Source organism: Phalacrocorax carbo, chromosome 1 (genome assembly GCF_963921805.1).
Source record: "Phalacrocorax carbo chromosome 1, bPhaCar2.1, whole genome shotgun sequence".
Lineage (NCBI taxonomy): Eukaryota > Metazoa > Chordata > Aves > Suliformes > Phalacrocoracidae > Phalacrocorax > Phalacrocorax carbo.
This window is the reverse complement of record NC_087513.1, coordinates 187,793,236-187,806,722: the sequence shown is the minus strand read 5'-3', so window position 1 is coordinate 187,806,722 and position 13,487 is coordinate 187,793,236. Positions and strand designations below refer to the sequence as shown.

The 13,487-nt window shown below is 35.0% G+C and overlaps 2 long non-coding RNA genes across 3 annotated transcripts in view; one reads left to right on the top strand and one right to left on the bottom strand.

Annotated features, from left to right (window-relative positions):
* Positions 1 to 13,487, bottom strand: part of LOC104050586 (uncharacterized) — an 88,380-nt gene that overhangs the window by 53,715 nt on the left and 21,178 nt on the right. Inside the window, exons 6-8 of the long non-coding RNA XR_010371148.1 lie at positions 6,711 to 6,797; positions 5,923 to 6,014; positions 925 to 1,075 (exon numbers count right to left, since the gene is read on the bottom strand). This is a non-coding gene — a long non-coding RNA (uncharacterized LOC104050586). The remainder of the gene's footprint in view (positions 1 to 924; positions 1,076 to 5,922; positions 6,015 to 6,710; positions 6,798 to 13,487) is intronic.
* Positions 1 to 13,487, top strand: part of LOC135311519 (uncharacterized) — a 48,792-nt gene that overhangs the window by 16,649 nt on the left and 18,656 nt on the right. For both annotated transcript variants that reach the window (XR_010371150.1, XR_010371149.1), the window contains one exon: positions 11,685 to 11,734. This is a non-coding gene — a long non-coding RNA (uncharacterized LOC135311519). The remainder of the gene's footprint in view (positions 1 to 11,684; positions 11,735 to 13,487) is intronic.

Genomic DNA, 13,487 nt, shown 5'->3' with positions numbered 1-13,487 from the left:
GTTCTATCTCCAGATAACAAGACACAGCAATCTACAGAAGTGAAGTGGTGCTACTTAGTTGCATCTTCTTCTCTGGGAGGTTAACTGGGTGAAAGCCACTTGATTCTCTGTACACTATTCACATCTTTAATACAGCTGCTTCTCATAATTGAAACGTTTCTAACACAATTTGGGGGAAGAAGGTACAATAAAATGTCCATTTGCAAATGTTCACAGCCTTTCCTGTTGCAGACCCAATACAAGAAAAACCACTGGAAGATAAATACTTTAATTTAAAGACTTTAATTATCGTTTGATATGAACACGTAAGTCCTTAAACAGCTAACAGATTATCATATAAACAGTTTTCTCATCATCCTTCAAACTGAATATCTTAGAAAGGACAGACATGATAGCCAGATATTCTGAATAGACTAAATTCTGTCAGTATTCTGAATAGGCAAATGATCTTCATTCCTTCAATATCTTTGCTCTCTTATGTTACACCTTTTATGCTCTAACAAAAGCATATACACGAATGATTCACATTATAATCAAGGCCATGAATGTTGGTAACATGAACCATACATATTCTTTAACGTTGTTTCTGAGTACAGGAAAATAAAATATCTTGAGGTTTGGAGCAGAAATACAAGTGATACTTTCTAATATCACTAACCAATTTCACTTTAGGGTTCCATTATCACAGCATAGATACTAGGTTTCATTTTTATTACTACCAGGCTTTACCTATCACAGCAGAAACAGGCTGTTAACCACAGAAAGTAAAATTCATCATCAAAGTTCTGCTTTTGTTTAGGAATCAGACTTTTTCAGATATTCTGTCAAATAATAAACTCTATTTATCTCTGTGTGACTTAAAAGCAACTACATGTGGTTTGAATGCAGAGTGTTTCCCCATAATATCTACAAAGCTATACATACCTGAAGAGCATGTGCTAGATAGAATTAGAAGTCAAGGAAAAAGGGTATTGACGATGCTGAAACCAGCTTCCTGCCAGACGATCAAGTAGTGTAAGCAGAGTAAGAGTACTGCTTGCATGAACAGGTAAAATTCTTTATCCTTATTGATGATCTGCAAATAGGAATTATATGTACATGAACTTTAAAATTAAAATAAGTGAAAATAAAAATATAGAAAGGCATATAAAATACAAGAATACATCTATTGACAAAAAATGATACCTGCATTTTTGATGATTTATCATGTGTTCAGGCTATCCATCTCCACATTATGAATTTATTTTTCAAATTACTTCTTAATTTTCCAGATTATTTATTGAATGGAGCCAACAATTATGAAAGAAGATAGATGTAAGAGCATTGTGATGACAGAAACTTTTTGTCTAATCTGTTCTAAATTGCCGTTGAGGAAGATGCTCCAGCACCGCCAGATAGCCTGGTTCCAGTCTTTAACTGTACTTGTACTTAGGAGTATTTTCAAAATAGGTAGCCTGATCTTCTTCACTGTAAATTACTTTTTCTTTCCTCCCACAACTGGGTACAAAAGACAATTGATGAACATCTTCTTCACAGTTATCTTTAGATGTCAGGTTATTTTCCCCAGACTTCTCTTCTCTGGACTAAATAAATACAACTCTTTCAAAATGTGCCTTATAAATCTTGCTTTCTAAAAACCTTTTCACTCATGTGCCCTTCTATGGATTTATCTTTACCTGGACATCGAAATAATTTTCCTATTCCAGATTTTATTTTAACACAGAGATACAACAACTAATTATTCACTGACTTTTATTCTGGCCATTTTGCATGAGCGTTCTTTGATATTGCTTCATCTATACAACTAGATAGTATCAATGTTAATTGGAATTTTGTGGTACTCTAGAGCAGCAGGCCCCACAGACCCTTGAAGCAAAATGCATCTGTCCATCTCTTCAGTAACTTTTTTAGAAATCAGTAATGACGTTTAATTTTCTTCAAATAATTCACTTGTTCTTACTTTCTTCCTTTTCTTCAAAGAACTGGATAAAACAGGGATTTTGTATGCCTTCGACTTAGTAATACTACAACTTTTATTTTAACTTTTAACAGCTAAAACAAGAATTATACTATTCTTAATAAATAAGCAAACAGACAGGTGGACAGGCAGGCATAAATCTAGTTTTCTTTGAGAATCAAGCTAATAGAAGGAAGATTTGACGCAAAGCCTGTATCTTTATTAAAATAGCTATGTCTGCTGAAATGGAGGCAGAAGGATGTTGCTAGTTGAAGTATACTATGGAGTCTCTTTTTGATGATTACACAAGTATTAGTTCGTGGTAAAAGTATGTCACGTTCTGCATTGTTTTCAGTGAGTTTTGTCTGAATAAATCAGAAATATTCTGGACCAAGAAAAGTAAAACAAAGGATGTAAGGTAACAACAGATCAAAGAAGTGCTCTAAATGCTTCAGTGGCTGGCTGTCTTCACATTTATTTCCAGATGCCTGCCTCTAGAGAATCTAGTCCCCATACTGTTTTTAACCAGAGATAGCTTATCCCAGGAATCTCCAAATTATTTCCTTGGAAAGAAGGAAAAAAAGAAAAAGAAAAAAACAAAAAACTGGGCAGTGGTTTATGACATCTAGCCCAGATTTTCTGCTTCTTTGCTCTATTTCACTTTCACAGACTATGCAACTATACCACAATCACATATGAAAGTTCTTCTAAGAAGTGGTTTCTATGGTCTGGTTTTGCTTTTTAATATTCATATAGTTTATTCATAGGGTGCTTTCATAATGAATTCCTGAAATTTAGTAGTTGGTCTTTGTAATCTAGTTAATCTATCCAACTGCAAAACATCCAGACCCCATGATACCTAGGTGTGCTCTCAATATACTAAATGAGTACGTAGGATTAAGGGCCCCCAGCAGCCTTACACTCCTGCTCAGAGCCACCCATTCCCCATCTCTGGAAAAGCCTTTTAACAATTCCTCTACCCTTCAGCCGAAATTCTGATGTAGCCATCTCCTCCTTGCCATACTCCAACGTAGCTTCCAGCAGCTCCTAAAAACTATGTCCCCTCTGCTTCCTCAGGAAACATAGACAGGCAAACCCCCAACAAGTGATTATTTAAGCAGGAGTGATGGGCACAGAGTGGATTTGCAATGAAGAGAGAAGCAGTTTACGAACAGTTTTCTAGCAGACAGTCATACCTGCGCTATCCACCACAACATATCTCAGAATCTCTTTTCATATAAGTCTTAAAATGACACTTTTTCGGCAAAACAGGAACTACCAGTTCCAGCAGTTCAGTCATTATATTTAGAATATGCAGTGTATCCAGAGAGAAGTGGACAACTTCAAATATTTTGTTTGGTTGTTTCATCTCATTTTCCAAAACTATGCTCAAGGGGATCACGGTATTAGAATTTTATATAATGCATTTGCATTTCAAAATTACAAGGTCATTATAAGAAAACACTTTCTTTTTCAGCTAGGTATGTAATATAGGTGACAGATTTGCTTTATGTTTTTCTCCATCTATGTGTACACAATCCTGCTTTCTTATATTTTTCATTAATGTTCTCTTGCTTTTTCACTGTAGTTTTGATTATTTTCAAGAACATATTTCTATTATTTGCAAGAACATAACTCTACTGAAGGCAAAGCAAGTCAAAGGTACAGAATCATACATTTATATTACCAAAATTATTATTCCCAACATAGTTCCCCATTGTGTTGCACATACAGTTGATGGCAGTACAGTAAAGGCAGAACAGCCAGCTAGTTCCTCCAGCAAAGCTGCCTGCATTTCTGCAGGACTGCTTCTCCAAATAAATTATGCTACTTAATCTATAGGTAAATTTATTGCTGAATAGTTTAAGTGATGGTCTATTTGCTTCCCAGTGTTCCATTAAGAATCATTTCCTATTAAGAACTGTTTCCAAACACCTTCCCAACCTTCCTTCTCAACTTCTGGCCATTTTCCTTTAATCTACAGCAGCCTAAAAGTTTGCCCAATTTATTTATTTCATATATGCCTTTTATATACTAATTTTAAAATGTCAGTATTGTATATATAAAAATTTTAATCACCCCAAATCACTTTGTTTGTGGATGACATACATTTAATAAATTTAGCACATTTTCATGAGAGTGGTTACCTTGTTTTGCATTTATCTATTTTCTTTTAAACTACTTGTGACACCATACCAAAAGGCCTTGAGCATTACAGGTGTGATTGTAACAGCACGATATGTAACAGATCTAGTAGCTCCTTAATTTTTTATTTTTATGCGTAACATATAAACAAAAATAGTGACAGTTTTCTTCACATAAACACAATAGCACTGTGATACTTTTCTTGAGTTTACCATGCTTTAGACAGGTGTATCAGGCATTGATTTTGCAAAGTAAAGTAGGAAGTAGAGATCCCCAACACTCACCAGAGGAGCTGACCCCCTTTCAGAATCTGCATATAGTTTTTATTTGAGCAGTTTATTTCCTCTCTTTACCCCTTGAGTAACTTAAAAGACAATATTCAACTAATGCATTATGTTCCAACATTGTCTGACTTGCCACATTTTCCCTTCCCTTTTTATTTTCTGTCTTCAAATTTAAGCAGTTAATCCCAGGTCACAAAGTAGTCTATGAATGTAATTTTATTTCCCTGTTCATCCTGCATATAGTCTTCTACAACCTGTAAAATTAGAAATGATGACGAAAATAACCGGTGAACTCATTAAGTCAAAATATGACTTGGAACCTAATAGCAATTACATCACACACTGGAAAACTTTCCAATGAATACAGAGATTATGTTAATCCCAAAATATTATTGCATATCCCTTTTTGAAATCTGTATAAATATTCAGTAAATCACTTATCGCATCACATGCATAATGAGGTCACTATTTTATGTTGAAGCATGCCCGCTTCAGCATCAGGTCCTTCTCAAAAGTCTCAGAATAAAACACCATAAGGAAATGCATTGTATTTCAGACTTTTATCCTACAAGAAGGTCCACATAGGTGGGACCCAAACTGCATTTTAACGATGAACCAGATCTATTTACCCAAATGGTCATATACTGATGTTTTATTGTAATCTTGCTTATTTTGGAAAGAATATTCACTCATCTAATTGGCTTTCCAGTTTCCATTTAAAAATACTTCCACATCAGATAAGTACTGCTTTGCCTTTTATCATCCTCCTCTGACTTTCTTAATTTACTGATTTTTCAGATTTTCTACGCTTTCTTTCCTTTTTATTGCCACACATTACACCCAAATTTATACATTCATTGACATTTCTGTTCAAGAAACAGTAGATTGAAAGATACCCATAGATTATTGGGTTTCATGCCATTGTGATTTTGATTTAGAGCAGGCTGGTACAGTTATAATTATGACCAAGTGGATGTAGTTCATAAGGTTACATCTGTTTTACCGAGCTCTACCATGTGATAATCCATGCTATTTAACTGTTAGCATGCTCTTTGGTATGCTTTTGGCTCAGGCCAACAAGCACTCAGGTAGGATATAGCAAGATTTGGGGAAGAGCATGGGTTAGGGACTGTTCTTAGCAGGCAGTCCAAACGAGCCCACCCTGCTTCAGGAGAGCAGATGGGTTAGCCATCTGAATGTGAACTGTAATTTGCTACCAACTCTTGACTGGGCTGTGACCCACTTTGTTTTCTAATACAGATGTCATCTAAGGAATTAAATGCAGCTGAAAATTGGTAGAGAGTAGGCGTACCTTCTTATGCTCCCATTACCAAACCGGTGCGAAGGATGAGAGCTGTGAGCACAGGAGAGGGATAGACCAGTGTTTGACTGTGACTTCCCCACAGCAGGAGATTTTTCAGCCTGTGAGTAGGAACAGATCTCGGCTACCTTGTGCTACCTCCAGTGGGCAGAACAGGGCAGAACAGAATCTGGACCCTTTCATATTTTCAGATACTTTTCTATATTTTCAATTACCATTTTTGTTCGTTGTCTCTTCAACTATCTTTTCAAATAAATGATCTGATTTGTATTCAGTGGTCTCAGACTTCCTTTTGTTCAGTATTACTCTATTGGAAACAAAGAGAAAAATTAAAAGTTGAAGATATTTGGAAAAAAACCCTGCTTTCTCGTGTTCATATATCTTCAGATTATATTAGCAAAACTAGCCTAATTAGCTGCTTAGTTCATATTTCTTAGATAGTATCACATGGTCCAAGCTTTCTTTCTGCTTTATCTCTGCATGACAGCAAGCTTCAAGTCCCCATTTCCAGTTCCAGTTTCTTTTCCCCTGCTTTATACTTCACTAAACATTTATTTACAGTGGAATCTTGGTCTTATTCTATTGCAATGTTATTGCTGAACCAGCTTTCTGCTATTACTCTTCAAACTCTTCACATTTCTGTCAGTGATCTTCATAGTATGTTTACCCCTTTTCTGGTCTCTTTATTAAACCAGAAGTATTGTACATTCATAAGGTCTTAATTTTAGATCTAGTATCTTTTCTTTTTTTCCTGATCACTATCAGATCCAGCGCTGAATTAACTCTCATGACTTCTTCCAGTTGTTTTAAGTACATTACAAAAAAATCCTCCTGTAGCCTATTTTCAAACATCTCTTGCGAGTAACTCAAATTCCTCTTTTACAGCTTTTCACATATTTTAATATACATAACAATATATGTATAATATACATACATTATGTGTGTATATATATCGTTATCGTAGAGATCCTCATAATCCTAGAGAAAGTCAAATGAAACAAACCTTCAACGCAATCTTCATGGGTTTTGCATCTTCCATTTTCATTTGGGAAATTATTTCTGTGTCTGCCAGCCATGTGAACTGCAGGATCTGCAAGCAGGGTGGTTGTTTTATAAATTATGCTTCCCTCACCTTATCTTCCTTATATAGCAACAGACAGTTATAGTCTATTTGTGTGTTAGCCAGACTTGTTTGTAATGCAATCAAAGAACATTTCATGGAATTTTTAGTGGTGCTGCACCCCTCAAGACCACGTGTACCTAAGCTGTGTTTATGAACAGAAAGACCTAATTTTTCATTATTGTTTCCTGCAGGACATTACAGATGAAGTATGTTTTCACACCTCAATGTAGCAATATCCACTCAACTTTATTCTCCTCTTGCAAGTGTTTCCCTATGGTTACTCTTATTTATTTGCTGAAAAATCTTTCCTATTTTGTTAGCATTTCCAGCTACGCTTTCCTCACTGTTCTTTGTATATGAAAAAGATAGACGTTTTGACTGGTTGTTTTAACTGAGACATTCTCACCCAAGAATTGCAAACAAAAAATTCATAAACTTGAGTGTAAAAATAATTTAATCTTCATACTACAACTCTAAATTTTAGATTAATAGTACTATTAAGCAAGCAATAGTTTTGTAACTTAACAAGCCATATCAATACAGTACCCTCAAAACCGAAGTAATTTTCTAAAACTATGCTAATTCAAGTCAGTTTGATGTATTTCCTTCTAACAATAATATGCCATTGTTAGAATTGTATTATTTCTCATGATGAGTAAGACCTTATTCCATAACTACTTTACTGTAAAATGAATACAAGTATTAAGTAAGGGACTATTTCAGGATCTGTATTGTATTATATAGTTAATAGAAAGGACAAATCTTCACTAAGCAGTGCTGACTTAACTTCATGCATGCCAGTTTATATCATTTGAGGATATACCCCAGAAAATCATAATAGGTTTTACATAGTTTTTAATATTCTTTCTTTCTTTTTCTATGGATAATTTCCATGCGGTTCATTTTTACAAAATTAGTTGCAGTTGATTCATTCTAACAAAAAACTCACTGCTACCACTGTACAACACAAGAGCTCATCATCAGTGTAACTCCGTGTAACTGAGATTCCAAATTTCCTCTGCTTTCTAATCCTCGTCTGTAACATCATCCTCATGATCAGCAAATGAATCTGGCAAAGAAGGTGCTTTTTTAATGGGTTCAAAATTATGCAAAGTTCTGCTCATAAGCACACTAGTTAAAAACTTGCAGGCACCAAAAATGACTCTCAGCCACACCTCCTATCATTTTCTAATAAGTTGCTATTATTACTGTTACTGCAAATTATGTTAAGTATCAGAAGAGGCTTCAGCATCATATTTTACACATCTAAATTGAAAAGTTCTGAACTTCACTATTTCTGTTTTATCATGTACTTGGCATTCCTTTTACTGCAATCCAAAGAATTCAGATTATCTAAAGAACATTTAGTATAGATAATAAAATATGTAGGTATCTACCCCTCAGAAAACATTAACTTCTATTTAATATTTCTACTCTAACAAAGCACAATTTGCAAAAGTTCTCCTGATTTTATGGATGTACATCTTTTAGTTGTCTTTTTATTTTAACTTCAACTGCTTATATTGCTATCAGTAAAAGCACTCTTTCCATTAGCATTTCTCTTTATCTGAAAATAAAATCTGAAAACTTCTGCCGTACCATTTATGAATGCAGCATGTTTGCTTTCATTCAGATATTCTTTTTAAGTTCACAATCCTCTGCTGAACAAGTACCATAAGTCTGTATTTTTACAGGAATGTTTATATCTGTCCATATTTGTTATTCCGTTGATATAGGAGGCAAGGTGCTTTGATCCTATGAAGGCACATGCGTCGTAAAAAACTTAAAAAGCTGTCACTGAATTGTTAAGTTTCTTATCCGGTTTAGTGAAAGTCCTAAAATAGCAGATCCATCCAGTGTTTAGAAGCAAATATATTCTTGAATATAGGATTCTTGAATAGGATCATGTTAAAGCAATATTTTAGGCAAATGGATGCATACATGAGAGAAAAATGGATCAGTATTGAACCAAAAGAGTTAAGAGACTTCAGTGCAGAAAGGAAACTTAGGTTGACAAAAGGAACAAAAAAGGAGAAGACAGAGCTCAAGAGAAGGACAGATCTTTAATAGGTGTAAATCAAGAAAATATTACCACAGGGAGGAAGAAAGTAATTTCACCTTTTAGTAAGTCAGACTTTACCCATATACAACTTTTTAAATCTATCCCACTTTTTGCAGTGAGCCATATAGGACTCAGTTTTTAAAATAAAGACTAATGCTATATTTAATTTAATTTAAATGTCTTTAATATGGATTTTATATTCTTCACATTTGATTTTACATTTCTACAAACATCTTTAAATTACAAGTACATTAGGAAACCAGCACATTTTATATGAAGGCAGAAGAACAATACTTCTTGGCAATTCAAAACCATAAAAAATTCATAAGTGCCACGTTGTTTCTTTTTCTGTCTTCACTACAGTACTATCTCTCACAGAAAATACTTGTATCGGCATCAGGGGAAAGGGTCAGCAATCTTCCACACCAGAAGTTAGGACAATACTCTCAACATGGAAGGTAGAATGGTCAGAGAGGTAGCAAGTGAAAAGCTTCAGAAGAGATGGTAGCTAAAGAAAGTCAGGAAAAAGAAAAAAAAAACCAAAACAAAACAAAAACAAAACAGGAAAAGATAAGATCACAAGATCAAAAAGGACAGGAAAAAAACAAAATACACAGGAAATCGCAACAGTAACAATTGTGCTTATTCATTTTAGAAACCGTACAAGAACACTGACAGAAAAGGTGCAGAATAAGGGAGCCATTCTTAAAAAGAAAGAGGTCTACAGAAAAGACCTAGTATTGTATGAAATGCTCAGTTATTCCTCTCTTAAGGTGACAGGCCACTCAATGTTTGGTTTGAGCTAGTCAGTTCAAAGCAGGATTCCTGTGAAGTCAGTAGACTGAAACGGGCACCTCCAGAGGGCGATTCATCCCATCCTAAGCTCTGAATCACAGATTTGAAATGCAATTAATGCTGTGAAGTTCACTAGGTATTTGTGAACCTAGCAGCATATCTTTAAGCTGAATGCTTATGGATAATAACATTTGGATTAAAATAATATGAGAAACAGCATATTTTCAAATCCCTTTACTCTTAACAAAGAAAATTTACTAATGACTTTCATCTGCACAGAATGTGTAATAGGTTTGTACTGCATAATTTTTTTTATTACTGAACATTACTCATGTTCACTATACTGAGCACAACAATAAAGTCTGACCCAAATAAAAGAAAGTTTGCTTTTCTATTAGGACTGATTATGTACTACTGGGGCTTTAAGTTTATCTGCTGTAAGTAAAAATCAAAGCTCAACTTCACTGGGATTCTATATTCCCAACATTAAGACCTGATTCAGGAAATATCACATTTAACTGATACTTAAAATGACACTGCTGATATTTCAGTAATTTTTACTAAATGCCATAAATACCATTGTGAAAAAATGCTGAAATCCTATGACATGGTCATGGATACTTTCATTATAATGATTATTTTAAATGAACTGTAATTAAATACAAAAGTCAGTGGTGAAGGGCTGGTTTTAAAGCTGGTACATAGCCCAGTCTCTCTGCAGGAAGCTTCAGTGTGGAGCAGGTCTGTGGGGGCAACCTCTTCATACCACCCTCACCAGGTTGCCAGCCCAGGTGCAAAAAAAAAAGACTCTGCTCTTACAGCACTGCATTATCAAAGCATAAATAACCTGGGATGGGAAAGGGAGCTTTCCTCCTGGGCACTGGTCTGGGGACTGGAATATACACCAAAGGGACAGCTTACAGCCTGCACTTTCTTGTTATTACGGCAAGTCTGAGACACATTATCCTGGGGCTGTGCAATCCATGCCTCATTGGAGACCTATGCGTACAATGGTCTTCCATTATGGACTATTTCAGAATACAGCATCCTGATACTGCCTATTTCATGAGGACAACACAGAGTTGTCAGTTACAATGCAATTAAAAAGACATCTTTAAAATCTAAACACTGGTCCACTTGAAATGTGATTTTCCACTGAAGAATTTATATGATCTAAACAATTCCAGAGTCATATAACATAAAATAGTGTAACACTAATGCAAAACAGAAGAATGGTAAGGATTATAAAATACAGCACAGTCTCTTATTTAGAACTTCTAAAAATTGCATTTATTTTAATTTTCCTTTCAGAATGAATGTAAAGAGTACACCTATGTCAGTGTTTCAGTATCTGGACCTTCACTGGGTGCCCTTAAAAACTGCTGTCCAGTGATGCAGACACAGCGCAGGAAAAGGAACCCTATCACACAGCAATTCATAGCGTAATTCTTATGCAGACCTCCCTCTCTCTCTCAGCAGAAACTGATACACTACCTTCCCAAAAGTTGATGTTACCACTCCAAAATTATTTGTGAATTGCCACCATAAGGCGTCTCCCTGCTTCACCCATTTTCACTCTTTCTGTCCCCAGTCAGCAATGGGGCAGTTTTAGTGGGGACGCTACTCTGCTGTACGTCAGCTCAGGGCTCAGTTACACTAAGTGTTGCTAAGGTGGACAGTTAAGGTGTTTTACGCATATGTAGCGTACAGCTACACGCATACTACCAAGTGAATATAAGAAAACGTGAGGTCCCTATGCCTGTATTTAAAAATAAACAGGTTTTTAGCATGGTAATTCATTAAGACCAGTTATAGTCACTATATAAATATTATTTAATTGCTCGGTTTAAAAAAAACGTATAATTTCCCTCAACATCTACTCCGCCATAATACCATATACACTCACGCGAATCATGCAGTAACTAAGAACTTAAATGAACAAATTACTGACTTAAAATTATTTTGCCAATTTCCTGATTTATTTTATTTTATTACAGCTTATGGATGAAATCCACACACTGACTCCTAACCTCTAATGAAAGCCAATGTAAGTAATCCGTTGTTCTACAGCTACATGTGGTTATGAATTAATTGACTTTGCAACTGAATAATTGAATAATGATTAATTAGTAGTTTCGATTTTCAATTTCAGCATTCTTACAATTAGGTTTTGCACACAAATTTTGCCACTCTGAAGTGTTATTGCCTGCCCACGTGCCTGTGCCCTGCTCCAAATGCTACTGACTAGAAGTAACACGAGAAATATATATAAAAAACTGGCTTTGATTTTTTGCTGTCTAATAGTGGGGTTTTTTCAAGAGCTAACTTAGGAAGACAGAACATCGGGCCAGCCATCATTTTCTAGTAGAATAATGCATTCTGTGATTCAGGTTGGCTCTGAAAGTCAGTTTAAAGCCTGCCTTAGAAGAAACCACGCTAAAGCAAAAACGCAGAGAGAGTAAAGCACAGCACAACACAGAAAGCTGAAGCCTCAATCTGTTTTCCATGCAAGCATAAAGCGTAACATGTCTGAGCACTAGATACAAAATATTAGCGTAAATACTTACCTGACTCCTCCCTTTTCACCCTATTATTTCTCCTATGCTCATTACATTGTTTTTCAACTTTTCCTTCCTTCTCTAAAGGAAATAAATTTCCTCCTCTCCATTTCAGTTTCTTCCTTTCACATTTGCTTTTTCCTACTCACCTGCAGAGTTTCTGAAAAAAGGACTATGGATCCAATCACAGGGTGAAATACAAGTCCTGAAAGCTTTTAGCATGGCTGAAGATCAATGACTTAATATTTAAGTGTTTCTGTTCTCTCGTTTCCCACAAAGATATAAAATCACCAGAATAAAGTTTAGCAATGAAAATCTACTAAGATAACTGTAATCTTAGAATGAAATCACCACTCTGTAAAGAGCCCTGCTCATACAGCAAAACATAACAACGATTTTTACTGATTTGGAAATATATTATCATCTCTGATACCTTATTTTTATGCTGCTATGAGAAGCGTGCGTCCACTTCTCTCCTTTAGTAGCCATTTTAAAGGATGCACTCAATGCTTCAACAAATTAAATTATTAATGTCTTTAAATACTTTATAACCAGCTTATGATATTTCGAAGGAGATAAAAATAGCTAGAGTTAAGACTAGCATATTGTACACAAATGTAAATATTTTTTTTCTCCTGTAGCAATTCATAAACATTACCTATATACATGACATACATTTTTAGATGCCAGCTCTTCTAAACACAAAATCCATCTTTACAAGATGTTTCTCAAGTAACTTAATAGCCATTATATCAAATGTTGTTTCACACATAGTATCAACATTTGATGTTTCACTGACCTGGTAAACAGAAAGTCAGCTCAGTATAAGTTACTTTGTAGAGGATAGTGCCAAAACTTCAAGGCGTTGCCCCTCAGTAATCATGAACTCCTGCAATATTTGAAGATAAAATGGCATACGACAGGCAACAAGAATAGAGCCAATTTTTAAGGACCAATATTGACTATCTAAAAAAGTAAACTCTATAGTCTAAAAATCTGCCCAAGAAAAAAAGACCAAAATAGTTTTCCATTAAAATGTACCTTTTAACAACAACAAAAAGAGTATACTTTATTTTATTATTGTTATGGTGATTTTGCTACCTAACCTATTTGTATTGTCAGGTGCTGAAAGGCTTATTACTTAATTACTGAATCTGAAACTTTTACAGAAATCATGTGTCTGGCTAGCTAAGTTTAGTCACAGACATAAGTATGCAATCATAATCATTAAGAAGGAAAACT